An 18103-nucleotide genomic window follows, 5' to 3' on the forward strand; every position below is an offset into this window, starting at 1 on the left:
TCAAATGAATTCTCATGTACATAGAGAACATATTAAGTGGAAATATCCCCTAAAACTCTTCACATGTCCTCTGACTTTATCCTGAACACATGTGATACGTTAGTGATGGTGCATTATGAAACATAAGTGTTTTGTTGTGTGCAGGAACAACCAGCCTTGATGCCACAGAGGGGACAGACGTCACTCTGACATGCCCTCCTGATGCTGGAGGATCAGATATTAAAAGATGGAGCAACAGTTACACTGATAAACTACATGATCAGAGAGGAATTTATGTTTCACTTGTTGACCAGACGTTGACTATAATGTCTGTGAAGCTTAAACACTCTGGACTTTACTACTGTAATGGAAAAGCTGCTGCGTACCTGAATGTGATCAAAGGTGAGATCAGAGAGGAACAGAGGAAGATGTGTTCGTCCCGTAACTCCCACGAGACGCCACACCTTGTCTTCAACAGTAGAAACGACCAAACTGTAGAGAGCCAGAGTACATGAGTACAATTTAACAACTTTATGCTTCATCCAAACACACAATTTGCCAATGTTCTATAACCAGTGAAATGACAGCACAACGCTGTTCACTTGATGCTTCCTATTCATGGACCGACGTCTGTCCCAGAGGAAGTTGTAGTTATTCAGACGGTCAATATCGTGGCAAAGAGCGGATTTAAATTAATTTGATTTAATTCCAACAAGTAACATGCATCATGTTCAATTCATCAAGTTTCATGAAAATGGGTCAAAGTTTCCATCCCTCAATACATTTGTATTTATTCACAAGCAGATATTTACCTTTTTCAATATGGAAAAATCTAAATCACAAACACTTTATCTATGTTTCTATATCTATAGCATATCAGGGTCTGAGCCAATCAGAGGCAGAGTAGGAGGCAGGTCTTTTCAGAATGTGTTTGGTCAGTTTAGTCGCACTGAACCATCGAGATGTAACAGATCTAAGACGTTAAAGCTTTAGAGGTGCAAGTTAGGGTTCTGTTACCAGGCTAGCTGTTTACCCTTGTTTTCAGTCATTATGCTAAGCTAAGCTGTGACATTTTCTTTAAACAGACAATGCAAAAAAATGAAGTATTATAGTCAAGCAAACACCATCTGCATTTAACCGGTTTAAGTTGTGAGAAAGTTGCGTCGCTAAATGAAACCCAACAGAGTTAGAAACCACAGCCTTTAACCGAGCTCGAAATGAGTGTCACGGTCTCATGACTTTCTGCAGTGAAGAGCTTTTTCGTGCCGTCTATTCATGTCCTCTCTCTCTCTGAAGGCAAAGCCTCAACCACCACACCTACAAGAAGACAAACACCTGAACCACCAACTACACGTGTGACTAATGAAGATACGACGAGCCGACACAGTACGAAGAAACAGATCACCTTAACCAGCACACCTACAAGACAACCATCAACAACATCTCTACCATCAACTACACGTCTGACTAATGAAGATACGACGACAACAAAGACACATAGACGCAAGAAAGACAAAAAGAACAAGAAGAGTAAGAAGAAACAGATATTAACATGAAGTAAAGCAGACTTTTAGAGGCTTGTGGTGAATTAATACTGTGAGTTAGTTTTAGTTTTATAACAACCACATTCAAAATGTAATTCTAGTAATTGAGAGGCTTTTTGGTGTACTTCTGCATTTCAGGGTGATTATTTTTTTTAATCCTAAAGACTTGAACATGCTTCACGTATCATGTTACTATTATTATTATTTCTAAAAATAAAACTGCTCGTACCACTGATGCCACCACAGAGACAACAGCGATGGACAGGAAGTGAAGGTCGTGAGAACTCGATGCTCGACACCACAACAAGTCTCCGTGTCCTTAAACATGCTGAATTATGTTGTGACAGTCACTAAAACCATTCGCATTTTTTGTAGCTGTTGTATGTATATTTTCTTCGATGAAGGTTACACTATATCACCAACAACTGTTGTGTATGTATGTCCTCTCTCTGAAGGCAAAGCCTCAACCACCACAACAACAGCTGTATCACCGTTCCCTTCACCGACTGAAACAGGTACAGACTCTGCAGACTACGAACAGAAACAGTCACAATGAATACGATGAGATTTAAACGTTGAGCTTTGCTCCATTTTAAATTCCAGTTAATTAACTCCATTCAATGTTTGAATATGTCCGTAACAGTGACATTATGAATGCATACGTGGCTGCATATGTGATGTGGTGGATAATAACTGGTGATGGATGGAGTCTGGCTCTGAAGGTTTCTTGTGTTGCAGCGACGCCTCCTCTGTGGCAAATGTGTGTTCGCCTGGTGTTGGGTTTCCTCTATTTGGTGATCATGATCAGCATCACCGTCACCACCGTGAGACAAGGTGAGTTTGACCTGAAGGCGGTTTCTGCGCTTCAGAAGATGTTCTCTATCAAAAAACACTCAATTGAGATTTTCAAATTTGGAAAGAAAGTAGTGGAAGTTAAATTCCTCAAGTGCCTGAAGCACCGCCTGTAGGTGAAATGTCATTAAGGATCGGCACAGATCAATATTGACGTGTGCACATGTCATCTAGATGTTGTGAGAATTCTGGGAGTTTCTGTCACATACAACATTTACAAAAAGCATAGAAAACGGTCACAAGAAAGACTTTTGGTCAGGCTCATCTGGTGTAAAGATTTATTTTATAATCTGGGGTAAAAGTGGGAAATGATCGTGATTTAAACAGATTTTGGTTAATTTGTCTGGAACCAACTCAAAAAGCTTTGTTTTGCTACTGAACATTTAAAGTGAAGGAATTATGACTCCAATGTGAGACTGTATGCAAGCCACCACATGGGGGCGCTATGACTCACTTGTTGTTTTGTTCAACTTTCTACATAAACAGACAACATTGGAGTTCAGAAACCATAAATATGTTTGTAATATTTACCATAAACGAGCTGTTTTAAATGTTCTCATTGAAAAGTTGGGACACAGTGATTAAACACATGTGGTCCAAAATCCATGTTTCTCTTTTCTCTTTTGCAGCTCAACAAATAGAAACAGGAAATGTTCTCTGAACCTCCATCCTGCAGAAGAAGGAGCGGTAAAAACTCATCCAGGAAACAGTCATCATTCAAAGTAAAATACCGTCTTCACAGGAAACAACTCAGTTAGGTTCAGACAACAAAACCAAATAGTTAAGTTTAAAGATGATGAAATACGTAGTTAGGTGTAATATATGTTCAAGCGTTGTTCAAGGGTGTTATTGGCCCGAAGCTACGCGTCGGGCCAATAACACCCTTGAACAGCACATTATTGACGATATAGTACTGCCTCTCGTACCTTATTGCTTAAGAATTTACTTAGTTCGTTACTCTGATTGATGTTATCTTGATAATGAACTTCTCCTCATCTGTGGCCACTTCTTCTTCGTCCCCGTTGTCATTGTCCGCCTCCAGGAGACATTTTATATTGTTGTTCGTGCTCAGCAGCTGCGAATCAGAATGTGTTTTGATTAAAGGAATAGTTCTGAATTTTGGGAAACGTGCATATTCGCATTGAGCAATAAAGAGTGCTTTTGTTTTTGTCATATAAAAAGAGGATTGTATGAATACCAGTGGTGGCCTCAGGGCCTGCTAAGCCTTCTCTGCTGCCGAAACAGAATCACAAAGTTATAGCTATTTTATAATGTAATTGTTTTTCACACAGCTGTTTAACAGCTGATGGAGACTATGACTCGGACGGCACTGAATGCGCAGGTAGAAAATCCACGGCCGCCACTGATGAGTACAAATGTTATCTAAATGAAGTTATCTATGGAGAATGTGAATACTTTGTATGTGAATAATTATATGTATGTTTGTTGAAAAATAAATGAAAGTTGAGTTGTCACAAACATTTAAATAAGAAGAACGAAGGGAAAAGAAAGGATACACAGTACTTGGTTGTGTTTAGGCAACAAAGTACTTGGTTGTGTTTAGGCAACAAAGTACTTGGTTGTGTTTAGGCAACACAGTACTTGGTTGTGTTTAGGCAACAAAGTACTTGGTTGTGTTTAGGCAACAAAGTACTTGGTTGTGTTTAGGCAACAAAAGTACCTGGTTGTGTTTAGGCAACAAAGTACTTGGTTGTGTTTAGGCAACAAAAGTACCTGGTTGTGTTTAGGCAACAAAGTACTTGGTTGTGTTTAGGCAACAAGGTACTTGGTTGTGTTTAGGCAACAAAGTACTTGGTTGTGTTTAGGCAACAAAGTACTTGGTTGTGTTTAGGCAACAAAAGTACCTGGTTGTGTTTAGGCAACAAAGTACTTGGTTGTGTTTAGGCAACAAAAGTACCTGGTTGTGTTTAGGCAACAAAGTACCTGGTTGTGTTTAGGCAACACAGTACTTGGTTGTGTTTAGGCAACAAAGTACTTGGTTGTGTTTAGGCAACAAAGTACTTGGTTGTGTTTAGGCAACACAGTACTTGGTTGTGTTTAGGCAACAAAGTACTTGGTTGTGTTTAGGCAACAAAGTACTTGGTTGTGTTTAGGCAACAAAAGTACCTGGTTGTGTTTAGGCAACACAGTACTTGGTTGTGTTTAGGCAACAAAGTACTTGTCAGACTTGGGTTGACTCTTGACAACTTGTCTGTCTTGACTTGGGACTTGACTCAGGCCTCATCAGACTTGACTCAGGCCTCATCAGACTTGACTCAGGCCTCATCAGACTTGACTCAGGCCTCATCAGACTTGACTCAGGCCTCATCAGACTTGACTCTGGCCTCATCAGACTTGACTCAGGCCTCATCAGACTTGACTCAGGCCTCATCAGACTGGACTTGGGACTTGTCAGTCTTAATTTGAGACTTGACTCTAGATTTGACTGCAAAGACTTGAGATTCAGGTGTGACTTGCAGAGCGATGACTTGGCCCGTGGTATTCACAGTAAATCACTTTGAAGTTTGAACTTTTGAAGAAGTTGAAATTTCATCATGTTTTTGTCAAAATAAGAAATAAAATAAATATAACAAATCAAAAGAAAAAAGACATTTTAAGTCTACTTTCAATTCATATGGTTGAGTCAATCAACAACGTTGAGCTAAAGAGTCAGATATATCCATCAGGAGCTGGTGGAGACCAAACCAGGAGAGTAGAGGAGACTCAATATTCAACTTCATTAGCTTAACACAAACACAACTGCACTGCTATGAATATGTGTGTGTGTGTGTGTGTGTGTGTGTGTGTGTGTGTGTGTGTGTGTGTGTGTGTGTGTGTGTGTGTGTGTGTGCTCTCCATTTGGTCACACATTTGTTTATAGGGTTAAAATATGTATTTTCTTGCATCACAAGTGCATCATTTGAACTACTGTCTCAGACTGGCACTTTATTTGGTGTGAGTTATATTGTATTAAAATAAGAGGAAACACAAGTATCCATTACAAAGACATTAATACGACGTGACACTGTGTGGTTTATTACGTAAGCGGAACAAAACATTGACACCCAGACAGCCGAGTTCCTGTTCTCACTTCAGATGGAAACTGTGGTCACCGTTCAGTCATGTCAGTCTGTGTGAAGATGAGGATGAAGAGCTGTAGCTGCATGCTAGCCTTAGTGCTGGTCTGCAACGCCGCTGCAGGTAAGGGCTTTTCAAACTCATCAGTTTTAATTGTGTTTACCTTTTTACTTTCATAAGTGTGGGACGTTAGTGTTAGCGAGAGACTCAACAGCTCATCATCGTCCGTGTGAGTTTAGAGTTCAATGAAAGCGTTTCAGGAAGTGTGTTCTGGATCAATCGAGCTACAAGTTTTATTTCTGGTGACGGCATATTTAAAGACATTTCTTTCGAAGCACAGATCCTCGTCCGCTCAGATGTGATGTGTGAGATGTTTTGGTATTATCGTGGTGTGAAGATGAAACTGTGGGTGACACGAAATTTAATTATAAATATGAACGTCTTGCCTTCTCTAAATACCACTGGATTGTATCCAGATGGTCACCCTAGATTTGCAGAAACTAGTTTAGTTTATTAGTTTATAATCACCGTCCGAAGACCCATCCTCACTTTAACCATTTGATGTCCATACATGAGCTCAACCATCACACCGGTTGAGTCGAGCCGCTGCTCCTTCGTGTTGAAAGGAGTCAGCTGAGGTGGTTCAGCATCTAATCCGGATGCAGATAATGGATGGATTACTGTGAACGTTGACTTGGTTTCCTGCCGACACAAAACAAAGTCTCCTGATGTTCTTTGCAATATTAAATGAATAATATTGAAATTCTGAGACCAGATGCTAGTTTATTGTAAATGTTGTTTCTGTTGCAGAAATAATCCATGAAAGAGAGAAGGAAAAGGTCTCAGTCTCTCTCCGTTGTCCTCACTCTGTGGAGGGCAACGTGATGTGGAGCAGAGAGATTGATGGAAGTAAAGTTAACATACTGACAACTGGTGACCAGGACAGGAAATACATCGATGACCCGCATAGACGATTCAGTTCCCAGGCAGATAAATCACTGTTCATCAGGAGAGTTACCGTCTCCGACTCTGGAAGATACTTCTGTAACCGTGAAGCTGTGGAGCTGACCGTGATCCCAACAGGTAACAATAACTAATAAGGTTGTTCCTCTTCCTGTTTCAGCTTCACGTCTCTGAGCTAAAAGTTTGTTAAATATTGTCACATTCATGAAATTGTACATTTCTAATGAACACACGTTTTTTACCTTTAACTTGGACTCATTTCATATTTACGTCTCGGTTCTCCAGCTGAGACGCTTTTTGGTGTACTTCTGCATTTCAGGGTATTGTTTTAAGTTGGACATTTTATTTTTATACACACTTTCACTAAAAAATAAGTACAAATGAAATCTCCTCAAATGAATTCTCATGTACATAGAGAACATATTAAGTGGAAATATCCCCTAAAACTCTTCACATGTCCTCTGACTTTATCCTGAACACATGTGATACGTTAGTGATGGTGCATTATGAAACATAAGTGTTTTGTTGTGTGCAGGAACAACCAGCCTTGATGCCACAGAGGGGACAGACGTCACTCTGACATGCCCTCCTGATGCTGGAGGATCAGATATTAAAAGATGGAGCAACAGTTACACTGATAAACTACATGATCAGAGAGGGATTTATGTTTCACCTGTTGACCAGACGTTGACTATAACGTCTGTGGAGCTTAAACACTCTGGACTTTACTACTGTAATGGAAAAGCTGCTGCGTACCTGAATGTGATCAAAGGTGAGATCAGAGAGGAACAGAGGAAGATGTGTTCGTCCCGTAACTCCCACGAGACGCCACACCTTGTCTTCAACAGTAGAAACGACCAAACTGTAGAGAGCCAGAGTACATGAGTACAATTTAACAACTTTATGCTTCATCCAAACACACAATTTGCCAATGTTCTATAACCAGTGAAATGACAGCACAACGCTGTTCACTTGATGCTTCCTATTCATGGACCGACGTCTGTCCCAGAGGAAGTTGTAGTTATTCAGACGGTCAATATCGTGGCAAAGAGCGGATTTAAATTAATTTGATTTAATTCCAACAAGTAACATGCATCATGTTCAATTCATCAAGTTTCATGAAAATGGGTCAAAGTTTCCATCCCTCAATACATTTGTATTTATTCACAAGCAGATATTTACCTTTTTCAATATGGAAAAATCTAAATCACAAACACTTTATCTATGTTTCTATATCTATAGCATATCAGGGTCTGAGCCAATCAGAGGCAGAGTAGGAGGCAGGTCTTTTCAGAATGTGTTTGGTCAGTTTAGTCGCACTGAACCATCGAGATGTAACAGATCTAAGACGTTAAAGCTTTAGAGGTGCAAGTTAGGGTTCTGTTACCAGGCTAGCTGTTTACCCTTGTTTTCAGTCATTATGCTAAGCTAAGCTGTGACATTTTCTTTAAACAGACAATGCAAAAAAAGAATTATAGTCAAGCAAACACCATCTGCATTTAACCGGTTTAAGTTGTGAGAAAGTTGCGTCGCTAAATGAAACCCAACAGAGTTAGAAACCACAGCCTTTAACCGAGCTCGAAATGAGTGTCACGGTCTCATGACTTTCTGCAGTGAAGAGCTTTTTCGTGCCGTCTATTCATGTCCTCTCTCTCTCTGAAGGCAAAGCCTCAACCACAACACCTACAAGAAGACAAACAACTGAACCACCAACTACACGTCTGACTAATGAAGATACGACGAGCCGACACAGTACGAAGAAACAGATCACCTTAACCAGCACCCCTACAAGACAACCATCAACTACATCTCTACCATCAACTACACGTCTGACTAATGAAGATACGACGAGCCGACACAGTACGAAGAAACAGATCACCTTAACCACAACACCTACAAGACAACCATCAACTACACGTCTGACTAATGAAGATACGACGACAACAAAGACACAAAGACGCAAGAAAGACAAAAAGAACAAGAAGAGTAAGAAGAAACAGATATTAACATGAAATGAAATGAATGAAAAGGTGATTAATCTGAGAGCTAGTAGAATATCTGCTGTTTGTATTCATCTGCCCCAAAAGGTAACACGGCAACAACAACAGGAACAACTTCAGCAACAACAACAACAACAGGAACAACTTCAGCAACAACAACAACAACAACAGGAACAACTATTGCAACTTCAGCAACAACGGCGGCAAACACACGTAGGACTTTATAATAATAATATGAATAATTAATAAATTAATGAATAATATGAAAACACTTGTTAACAACGTGTTGTAAGTTATAAAGCATGTCTTTGTCTTCCAGCTCCTGATTTGATGTTTGGAATAATCACCGCCTTCCTCCTCCTCCTCATCATCATCATCATCATCATCGTCGTCTACTTTGCTCGGAGACGCAGGATTAAAAGACGAGGTGAAACCTCACCTGTATGAACACCAGAGCAACGATGTGTGACTAAAGTTAATTTATCCTGTGGCACCATCGTGTTTTTAGGTCACTATCGTTAGCTAACGTAAGATAAACGTTAGCTAGCGTAAGATAAACGTTAGCTAGCGTAAGATAAACGTTAGCTAACGGAAGATAAACGTTAGCTAACGGAAGATAAACGTTAGCTAACGGAACGTTAGCTCAGCTTAAGTGGAAGTTTGACTCTGCTGCTCAGGTTATTCCCAAACTCAGAGAAATGTTTATTCAAATTCACATTACATAGCAAGGTAAATGTATAAAACTAAACACTTCTTTGTTGTCAGGCTTTAAAGCAGATAATCAGTAGTTACTCAGTGGATTACTAATATTGTGATGTTAATCATGTTGCTCCACAGGAAGTGCAGAAAGATGCCCCGTCTATGATGAGATACAGGATACATCCAAGTTTCCGCCGGCAAATGGTGAGAAATAATAAGTGTTCCTTTTTTTAAAGACAGACAACTTCCTTTTTTCTATTGTAATCGAGTCTGAAATTCTACTGTTATTTGTGCATGAATTTAAATTACATTTCTGATTTTTTATATCATATACGGTAATTATTTCTATGTTCATCTCTGGCAGGTGGAGGAAGCTTGGCTGGACCAACCGCTAGCTACAGCATGGCAGAGTTTCCAGGTAAATAACTACAAATATTTAACAGACTACCGATAAATGTCTTCTTCATGTCTTCAGGTGTTGTGATTTGGTAAATAATGCTTGATGGTAAATTGTTTTAATAGATGGATTTGACCACAACGATCACACGTACTCCACCATCCCTGATGTTAAACGGGTGGAGAAGAAGAGCGGTAAAGAATGAGCGCCCATCAACACTAGACCAAATCTTCTGGTTACTTACCATATATATTCAATATATTACATTTTTCTCTCGCAGAGACATCGATGCCGAATGACTCCACTTATTCCTTTATCGACAACCCATTGATTGGTGGAATTAATAAAGGTAACTTTAATACATTAGGTTTAGTGTGTCCATGAGCCATTAGAGCAGGATACATGTAAAATGATGGATTCTATTTAAAATTGGAGATAAGAGAAATAAAATGACACATTATGAAAATACTGAATGAGTTACAGATTTTCATTTTCAGATTTAACTGATTTAAGTTCTGAATTCTTTTCTCAATCTACAGGTCCGTCGCCGCTCCCTGACACCTATGTTTTAGTGGAGAAGCCCAAAGCACCTGGAAACAACGCGGACTAACATCTTTAATTTTACCTTAAAGGTTCTCGGTTTTGGCCGTCGAGATCAGAAGCACGAAAATGTAAAATGCTCTCCTGTGAATATTATATGTTTAGGGCGTTTATTGTGTTGTTATTACGACACCTCAGTGTCATAATCTGTAGTTTGTTGATTCTGAGCTGTTGGTGTGAATCATGTTTTTTTCTGTTGTAATGAATAAATAGAAAACTTGCGTTCCCTTGAAGTGTTTTTTCAGTTTGACCAAATGTCCTAAACTAAACACTGACCCTAAACTGAACCGCTCTTAGCTCCCAGGATCACTGCGCCACTCAAACTCCTCCACCACGTTAAGGTGCCGGTTCACGGAGGAGAAAATACAAGTTTTTATATTTGGGTTGCGTTCTGGAGCATGCAGTCCTCTGTTGCTTTCCTACCACTGACAAATGTTACTGAAGCGGAAGTACTGGCACCGGACATTATTACACCGGAAGTGAATCAACCGGTTGTAATGGCACGAACAGGAAAATCATATCGCTATCAATTATGTCTTGAAATAAACGACCATGAATTAAACAAAAACTGAAATTGAAAATGAAAGGCAACACACCTGGGCCCCGTTCCTCCTAAGTGGTTCAACTAAGTCGATCAGATGTCCTACTATCCAGCTTCAATTACCCCGATGATTGGAGTCAGGCTATCTCGGTTTCTCAAAGGCTGATCCGCACTCAAACAGTCAGGTTATATTTCTTTAAATGTGCCTGCTGGCAGTAGACCTAATGGAATGCATCAGCGAATGAGATCTTGCACAACAGCCTATACCACCCGCTGGCTAATGGTTTATGCGAGCGGTTCCATCGCTCTATGGAAGCTGCTCTCTGGGCCAGCCTCAAAGACAGCGGGTGCAATGCTATGAATATGTTTGTGTGTGTCTGCTCTCCATTTGGTCATAGGGTTAAAATATGTCTTTTCTTCAATCAAATGCGTCATTTGAACTGTCTCAGACTGGCACTTATATTGTTATATTGCATTAATACAAGAGGAAACACAAGTATCAATTACAAAGACATTAATACGACGTGACACTGTGTGGTTTATTACGTAAGCGGAACAAAACATTGACACCCAGACAGCCGAGTTCCTGTTCTCACTTCAGATGGAAACTGTGGTCACCGTTCAGTCATGTCAGTCTGTGTGAAGATGAGGATGAAGAGCTGTAGCTGCATGCTAGCCTTAGTGCTGGTCTGCAACGCCGCTGCAGGTAAGGGCTTTTCAAACTCATCAGTTTTAATTGTGTTTACCTTTTCTTTACTTCATAAGTGTGGGACGTTTTGTACTTTAACTCCAACGAAGTGTGAGCGAGAGATTCAACAGCACATCATTGTCCGTGTGAGTTAGAGGTTCAAGGAAAGCACTTCAGGAAGTGCTTGCAAGTTTTATTTCAGGTGACGGCATATTTAAGTAAATATTTTTTTCTAAATGCAGATCCTCGTCCGCTCAGATAGATGTGATGTGTGAGATGTTTTGCGATTATCGTGGTGTGAAGACAAAACTGTGGTTGACATCAAATTGAATTATCAATTGTTCCTTGCAGTTGAATTTTTATTTCCTGTGTTGTCTAAATGCCACTGGATTGTATCTCGACGGTCACCTGAAATTTACAAAAACTAGTTTAGATTATTAGTTTATAATCACCGTCCGAAGACCCATCCTCACTTTAACCATTTATTGTCCATACGTGAGCTCAACCATCACACCGGAGTTTTGAAAAGAGTAACGATTCAGACAGCGTGTCAGTTTACTGTCATGACATGCATCAAAATCAACTACTCCGTTAAGTTCAGGCAACAAAAGTACCTGGTTATGTTTAGGAAACAATAGTACTGAACCCGTGCTGATCCAGACGGGCTTTATTGTCAGACGGTGGAAAGAGCACTTTGAGGAACTCCAACACCCGGCAGCATGTCTCCTGGAGAGGGGGCAGCGCCTGAAGACTTGGGGTGGTTGCACCGTTATCCCTGGCAGAGGCCACTAAGGCAGTCAAAAAGCTCTTTGGAATGCTTGAACTATCAGGGCATCACACTGCTCAGCCTCCGGGGAAAGCTTACGCCAGGGTGCTGGGAAGGACTTGTTGAACCTCAGATTCAAGACGAGCAGTGAGGATTCCGTCCCGGTCGTGGAACAGTGGAGCAGCTCTTTACCCTCAGAGACTACTGGAGGGGTCCTGGGAGTTCACCCAACCAGTCTACATGTGCTTTGTAGACTTCACATGTCCTCTGACTTTATCCTGAACACATGTGATACGTTAGTGATGGTGCATTATGAAACATAAGTGTTTTGTTGTGTGCAGGAACAACCAGCCTTGATGCCACAGAGGGGACAGACGTCACTCTGACATGCCCTCCTGATGCTGGAGGATCAGATATTAAAAGATGGAGCAACAGTCACACTGATAAACTATATTATCAGAGAGGGATTTATGTTTCACCTGTTGACCAGACGTTGACTATAATGTCTGTGAAGCTTAAACACTCTGGACTTTACTACTGTAATGGAAAAGCTGCTGCGTACCTGAATGTGATCAAAGGTGAGATCAGAGAGGAACAGAGGAAGATGTGTTCGTCCCGTAACTCCCACGAGACGCCACACCTTGTCTTCAACAGTAGAAACGACCAAACTGTAGAGAGCCAGAGTACATGAGTACAATTTAACAACTTTATGCTTCATCCAAACACACAATTTGCCAATGTTCTATAACCAGTGTAGCAGATCCCCCAGAATGAGCTGGAAAGTGTTGCAGGTGAGAGGGAAGCCTGGGTCGGCCTGCTGGACCTGCTGCCACTGCAACGCGACCCTGGATAAGCGGCAGATAATGGATGGATTACTGTGAACGTTGACTTGGTTTCCTGCCGACACAAAACAAAGTCTCCTGATGTTCTTTGCAATATTAAATGAATAATATTGAAATTCTGAGACCAGATGCTAGTTTATTGTAAATGTTGTTTCTGTTGCAGAAATAATCCATGAAAGAGTCGAGGAAAAGGCCTCAGTCTCTCTCCGTTGTCCTCACTCTGTGGAGGGCAACGTGATGTGGAGCAGAGAGATTGATGGAAGTAAAGTTAACATACTGACAACTGGTGACCAGGACAGGAAATACATCGATGACCCGCAGAGACGATTCAGTTCCCAGGCAGATAAATCACTGTTGATCAGCAGAGTTACCGTCTCCGACTCTGGAAGATACTTCTGTAACCGTGAAGCTGTGGAGCTGACCGTGATCCCAACAGGTAACAATAACTAATAAGGTTGTTCCTCTTCCTGTTTCAGCTTCACGTCTCTGAGCTAAAAGTTTGTTAAATATTGTCACATTCATGAATTTGTACATTTCTAACCTGTGTATGTTTTTAAAACATATAAAAGAGAATTATAGTTGGTGAGGGGATATTATGAGTTCTCATTTACACTATATTTTTAAAATAAATGTACTATATACTATAGATACTGTTGAAACATCTCCTCAAATGAAGTATTGTGTACATGGAGAACATTTTAAATGGAAATATCCCCTAAAACTCTTCACATGTCCTCTGACTTTATCCTGAACACATGTGATACGTTATTGATGGTGCATTATGAAACATAAGTGTTAAATCACAAACACTTTATCTATGTTTCTATATCTATAGCATATCAGGGTCTGAGCCAATCAGAGGCAGAGTAGGAGGCAGGTCTTTTCAGAATGTGTTTGGTCAGTTTAGTCGCACTGAACCATCGAGATGTAACAGATCTAAGACGTTAAAGCTTTAGAGGTGCAAGTTAGGGTTCTGTTACCAGGCTAGCTGTTTACCCTTGTTTTCAGTCATTATGCTAAGCTAAGCTGTGACATTTTCTTTAAACAGACAATGCAAAAAAATAAAGTATTATAGTCAAGCAAACACCATCTGCATTTAACCGGTTTAAGTTGTGAGAAAGTTGCGTCGCTAAATGAAACCCAACAGAGTTAGAAACCACAGCCTTTAACCGAGCTCGAAATGAGTGTCACGGTCTCATGACTTTCTGCAGTGAAGAGCTTTTTCGTGCCGTCTATTCATGTCCTCTCTCTCTCTGAAGGCAAAGCCTCAACCACCACACCTACAAGACAACCATCAACAACATCTCTACCATCAACTACATGTCTGACTAATGAAGATACGACGAGCCGACACAGTACGAAGAAACAGATCACCTTAACCAGCACCCCTACAAGACAACCATCAACAACATCTCTAGGAACAACTTCAGCAACAACAACAACAACAGGAACAACTTCAGCAACAACAACAACAACAGGAACAACTATTGCAACTTCAGCAACAACAACAACAACAGGAACAACTTCAGCAACAACAACAACAGGAACAACTTCAGCAACAACAACAACAACAGGAACAACTTCAGCAACAACAACAACAGGAACAACTTCAGCAACAACAACAACAGGAACAACTTCAGCAACAACAACAACAACAGGAACAACTTCAGCAACAACAACAACAACAACAGGAACAACTTCAGCAACAACAACAACAACAGGAACAACTTCAGCAACAACAACAACAACAGGAACAACTATTGCAACTTCAGCAACAACGGCGGCAAACACACGTAGGACTTTATAATAATAATATGAATAATTAATAAATTAATGAATAATATGAAAACACTTGTTAACAACGTGTTGTAAGTTATAAAGCATGTCTTTGTCTTCCAGCTCCTGATTTGATGTTTGGAATAATCACCGCCTTCCTCCTCCTCCTCATCATCATCATCATCATCATCGTCGTCTACTTTGCTCGGAGACGCAGGATTAAAAGACGAGGTGAAACCTCACCTGTATGAACACCAGAGCAACGATGTGTGACTAAAGTTAATTTATCCTGTGGCACCATCGTGTTTTTAGGTCACTATCGTTAGCTAACGTAAGATAAACGTTAGCTAACGGAAGATAAACGTTAGCTAACGTAAGATAAACATTAGCTAACGTAAGATAAACGTTAGCTAACGGAAGATAAACGTTAGCTAACGTAAGATAAACATTAGCTAACGTAAGATAAACGTTAGCTAACGGAAGATAAACGTTAGCTAACGGAAGATAAACGTTAGCTAACGGAACGTTAGCTCAGCTTAAGTGGAAGTTTGACTCTGCTGCTCAGGTTATTCCCAAACTCAGAGAAATGTTTATTCAAATTCACATTACATAGTAAGGTAAATGTATAAAACTAAACACTTCTTTGCTGTCAGGCTTTAAAGCAGATAATCAGTAGTTACTCAGTGGATTACTAATATTGTGATGTTAATCATGTTGCTCCACAGGAAGTGCAGAAAGATGCCCCGTCTATGATGAGATACAGGATACATCCAAGTTTCCGCCGGCAAATGGTGAGAAATAATAAGTGTTCCTTTTTTTAAAGACAGACAACTTCCTTTTTTCTATTGTAATCGAGTCTGAAATTCTACTGTTATTTGTGCATGAATTTAAATTACATTTCTGATTTTTTATATCATATACGGTAATTATTTCTATGTTCATCTCTGGCAGGTGGAGGAAGCTTGGCTGGACCAACCGCTAGCTACAGCATGGCAGAGTTTCCAGGTAAATAACTACAAATATTTAACAGACTACCGATAAATGTCTTCTTCATGTCTTCAGGTGTTGTGATTTGGTAAATAATGCTTGATGGTAAATTGTTTTAATAGATGGATTTGACCACAACGATCACACGTACTCCACCATCCCTGATGTTAAACGGGTGGAGAAGAAGAGCGGTAAAGAATGAGCGCCCATCAACACTGGACCAAATCTTCTGGTTACTTACCATATATATTCAATATATTACATTTTTCTCTCGCAGAGACATCGATGCCGAATGACTCCACTTATTCCTTTATCGACAACCCATTAATTGGTGGAATTAATAAAGGTAACTTTAATACATTAGGTTTAGTGTGTCCATGAGCCATTAGAGCAGGATACATGTAAAATGAAGGATTCTATTTAAAATTGGAGATAAGAGAAATAAAATGACACATTATGAAAATACTGAATGAGTTACAGATTTTCATTTTCAGATTTAACTGATTTAAGTTCTGAATTCTTTTCTCAATCTACAGGTCCGTCGCCGCTCCCTGACACCTATGTTTTAGTGGAGAAGCCCAAAGCACCTGGAAACAACGCGGACTAACATCTTTAATTTTACCTTAAAGGTTCTCGGTTTTGGCCGTCGAGATCAGAAGCACGAAAATGTAAAATGCTCTCCTGTGAATATTATATGTTTAGGGCGTTTATTGTGTTGTTATTACGACACCTCAGTGTCATAATCTGTAGTTTGTTGATTCTGAGCTGTTGGTGTGAATCATGTTTTTTTCTGTTGTAATGAATAAATAGAAAACTTGCGTTCCCTTGAAGTGTTTTTTCAGTTTGACCAAATGTCCTAAACTAAACACTGACCCTAAACTGAACCGCTCTTAGCTCCCAGGATCACTGCGCCACTCAAACTCCTCCACCACGTTAAGGTGCCGGTTCACGGAGGAGAAAATACAAGTTTTTATATTTGGGTTGCGTTCTGGAGCATGCAGTCCTCTGTTGCTTTCCTACCACTGACAAATGTTACTGAAGCGGAAGTACTGGCACCGGACATTATTACACCGGAAGTGAATCAACCGGTTGTAATGGCACGAACAGGAAAATCATATCGCTATCAATTATGTCTTGAAATAAACGACCATGAATTAAACAAAAACTGAAATTGAAAATGAAAGGCAACACACCTGGGCCCCGTTCCTCCTAAGTGGTTCAACTAAGTCGATCAGATGTCCTACTATCCAGCTTCAATTACCCCGATGATTGGAGTCAGGCTATCTCGGTTTCTCAAAGGCTGATCCGCACTCAAACAGTCAGGTTATATTTCTTTAAATGTGCCTGCTGGCAGTAGACCTAATGGAATGCATCAGCGAATGAGATCTTGCACAACAGCCTATACCACCCGCTGGCTAATGGTTTATGCGAGCGGTTCCATCGCTCTATGGAAGCTGCTCTCTGGGCCAGCCTCAAAGACAGCGGGTGCAATGCTATGAATATGTTTGTGTGTGTCTGCTCTCCATTTGGTCATAGGGTTAAAATATGTCTTTTCTTCAATCAAATGCGTCATTTGAACTGTCTCAGACTGGCACTTATATTGTTATATTGCATTAATACAAGAGGAAACACAAGTATCAATTACAAAGACATTAATACGACGTGACACTGTGTGGTTTATTACGTAAGCGGAACAAAACATTGACACCCAGACAGCCGAGTTCCTGTCCTCACTTCAGATGGAAACTGTGGTCACCGTTCAGTCATGTCAGTCTGTGTGAAGATGAGGATGAAGAGCTGTAGCTGCATGCTAGCCTTAGTGCTGGTCTGCAACGCCGCTGCAGGTAAGGGCTTTTCAAACTCATCAGTTTTAATTGTGTTTACCTTTTCTTTACTTCATAAGTGTGCAACGTTTTGTACTTTAACTCCAACGAAGTGTGAGCGAGAGATTCAACAGCACATCATTGTCCGTGTGAGTTAGAGGTTCAAGGAAAGCACTTCAGGAAGTGCTTGCAAGTTTTATTTCAGGTGACGGCATATTTAAGTAAATATTTTTTTCTAAACGCAGATCCTCGTCCGCTCAGATAGTTGTGATGTGTGAGATGTTTTGCGATTATCGTGGTGTGAAGACAAAACTGTGGTTGACATCAAATTGAATTATCAATTGTTCCTTGCAGTTGAATTTTTATTTCCTGTGTTGTCTAAATGCCACTGGATTGTATCTCGACGGTCACCTGAAATTTACAAAAACTAGTTTAGATTATTAGTTTATAATCACCGTCCGAAGACCCATCCTCACTTTAACCATTTATTGTCCATACGTGAGCTCAACCATCACACCGGAGTTTTGAAAAGAGTAACAATTCAGACAGCCTGTCAGTTTACTGTCAT

At 40.2% G+C, this 18103-nt stretch overlaps 1 long non-coding RNA gene across 1 annotated transcript; it reads left to right on the plus strand.

Moving 5' to 3' along the window:
• Window positions 1-14845: 14845 nt before the first annotated feature.
• LOC306749016 lies at window positions 14846-15714 on the plus strand. Its single transcript, XR_013771172.1, has 3 exons — window positions 14846-14956; window positions 15451-15516; window positions 15677-15714. It is a non-coding gene; the product is annotated as an uncharacterized lncRNA (long non-coding RNA).
• The last annotated feature ends 2389 nt before the right edge of the window (window positions 15715-18103 follow it).

This window comes from Taurulus bubalis, assembly GCF_910589615.1.
Source record: "Taurulus bubalis genome assembly, chromosome: 16".
NCBI lineage: Eukaryota > Metazoa > Chordata > Actinopteri > Perciformes > Cottidae > Taurulus > Taurulus bubalis.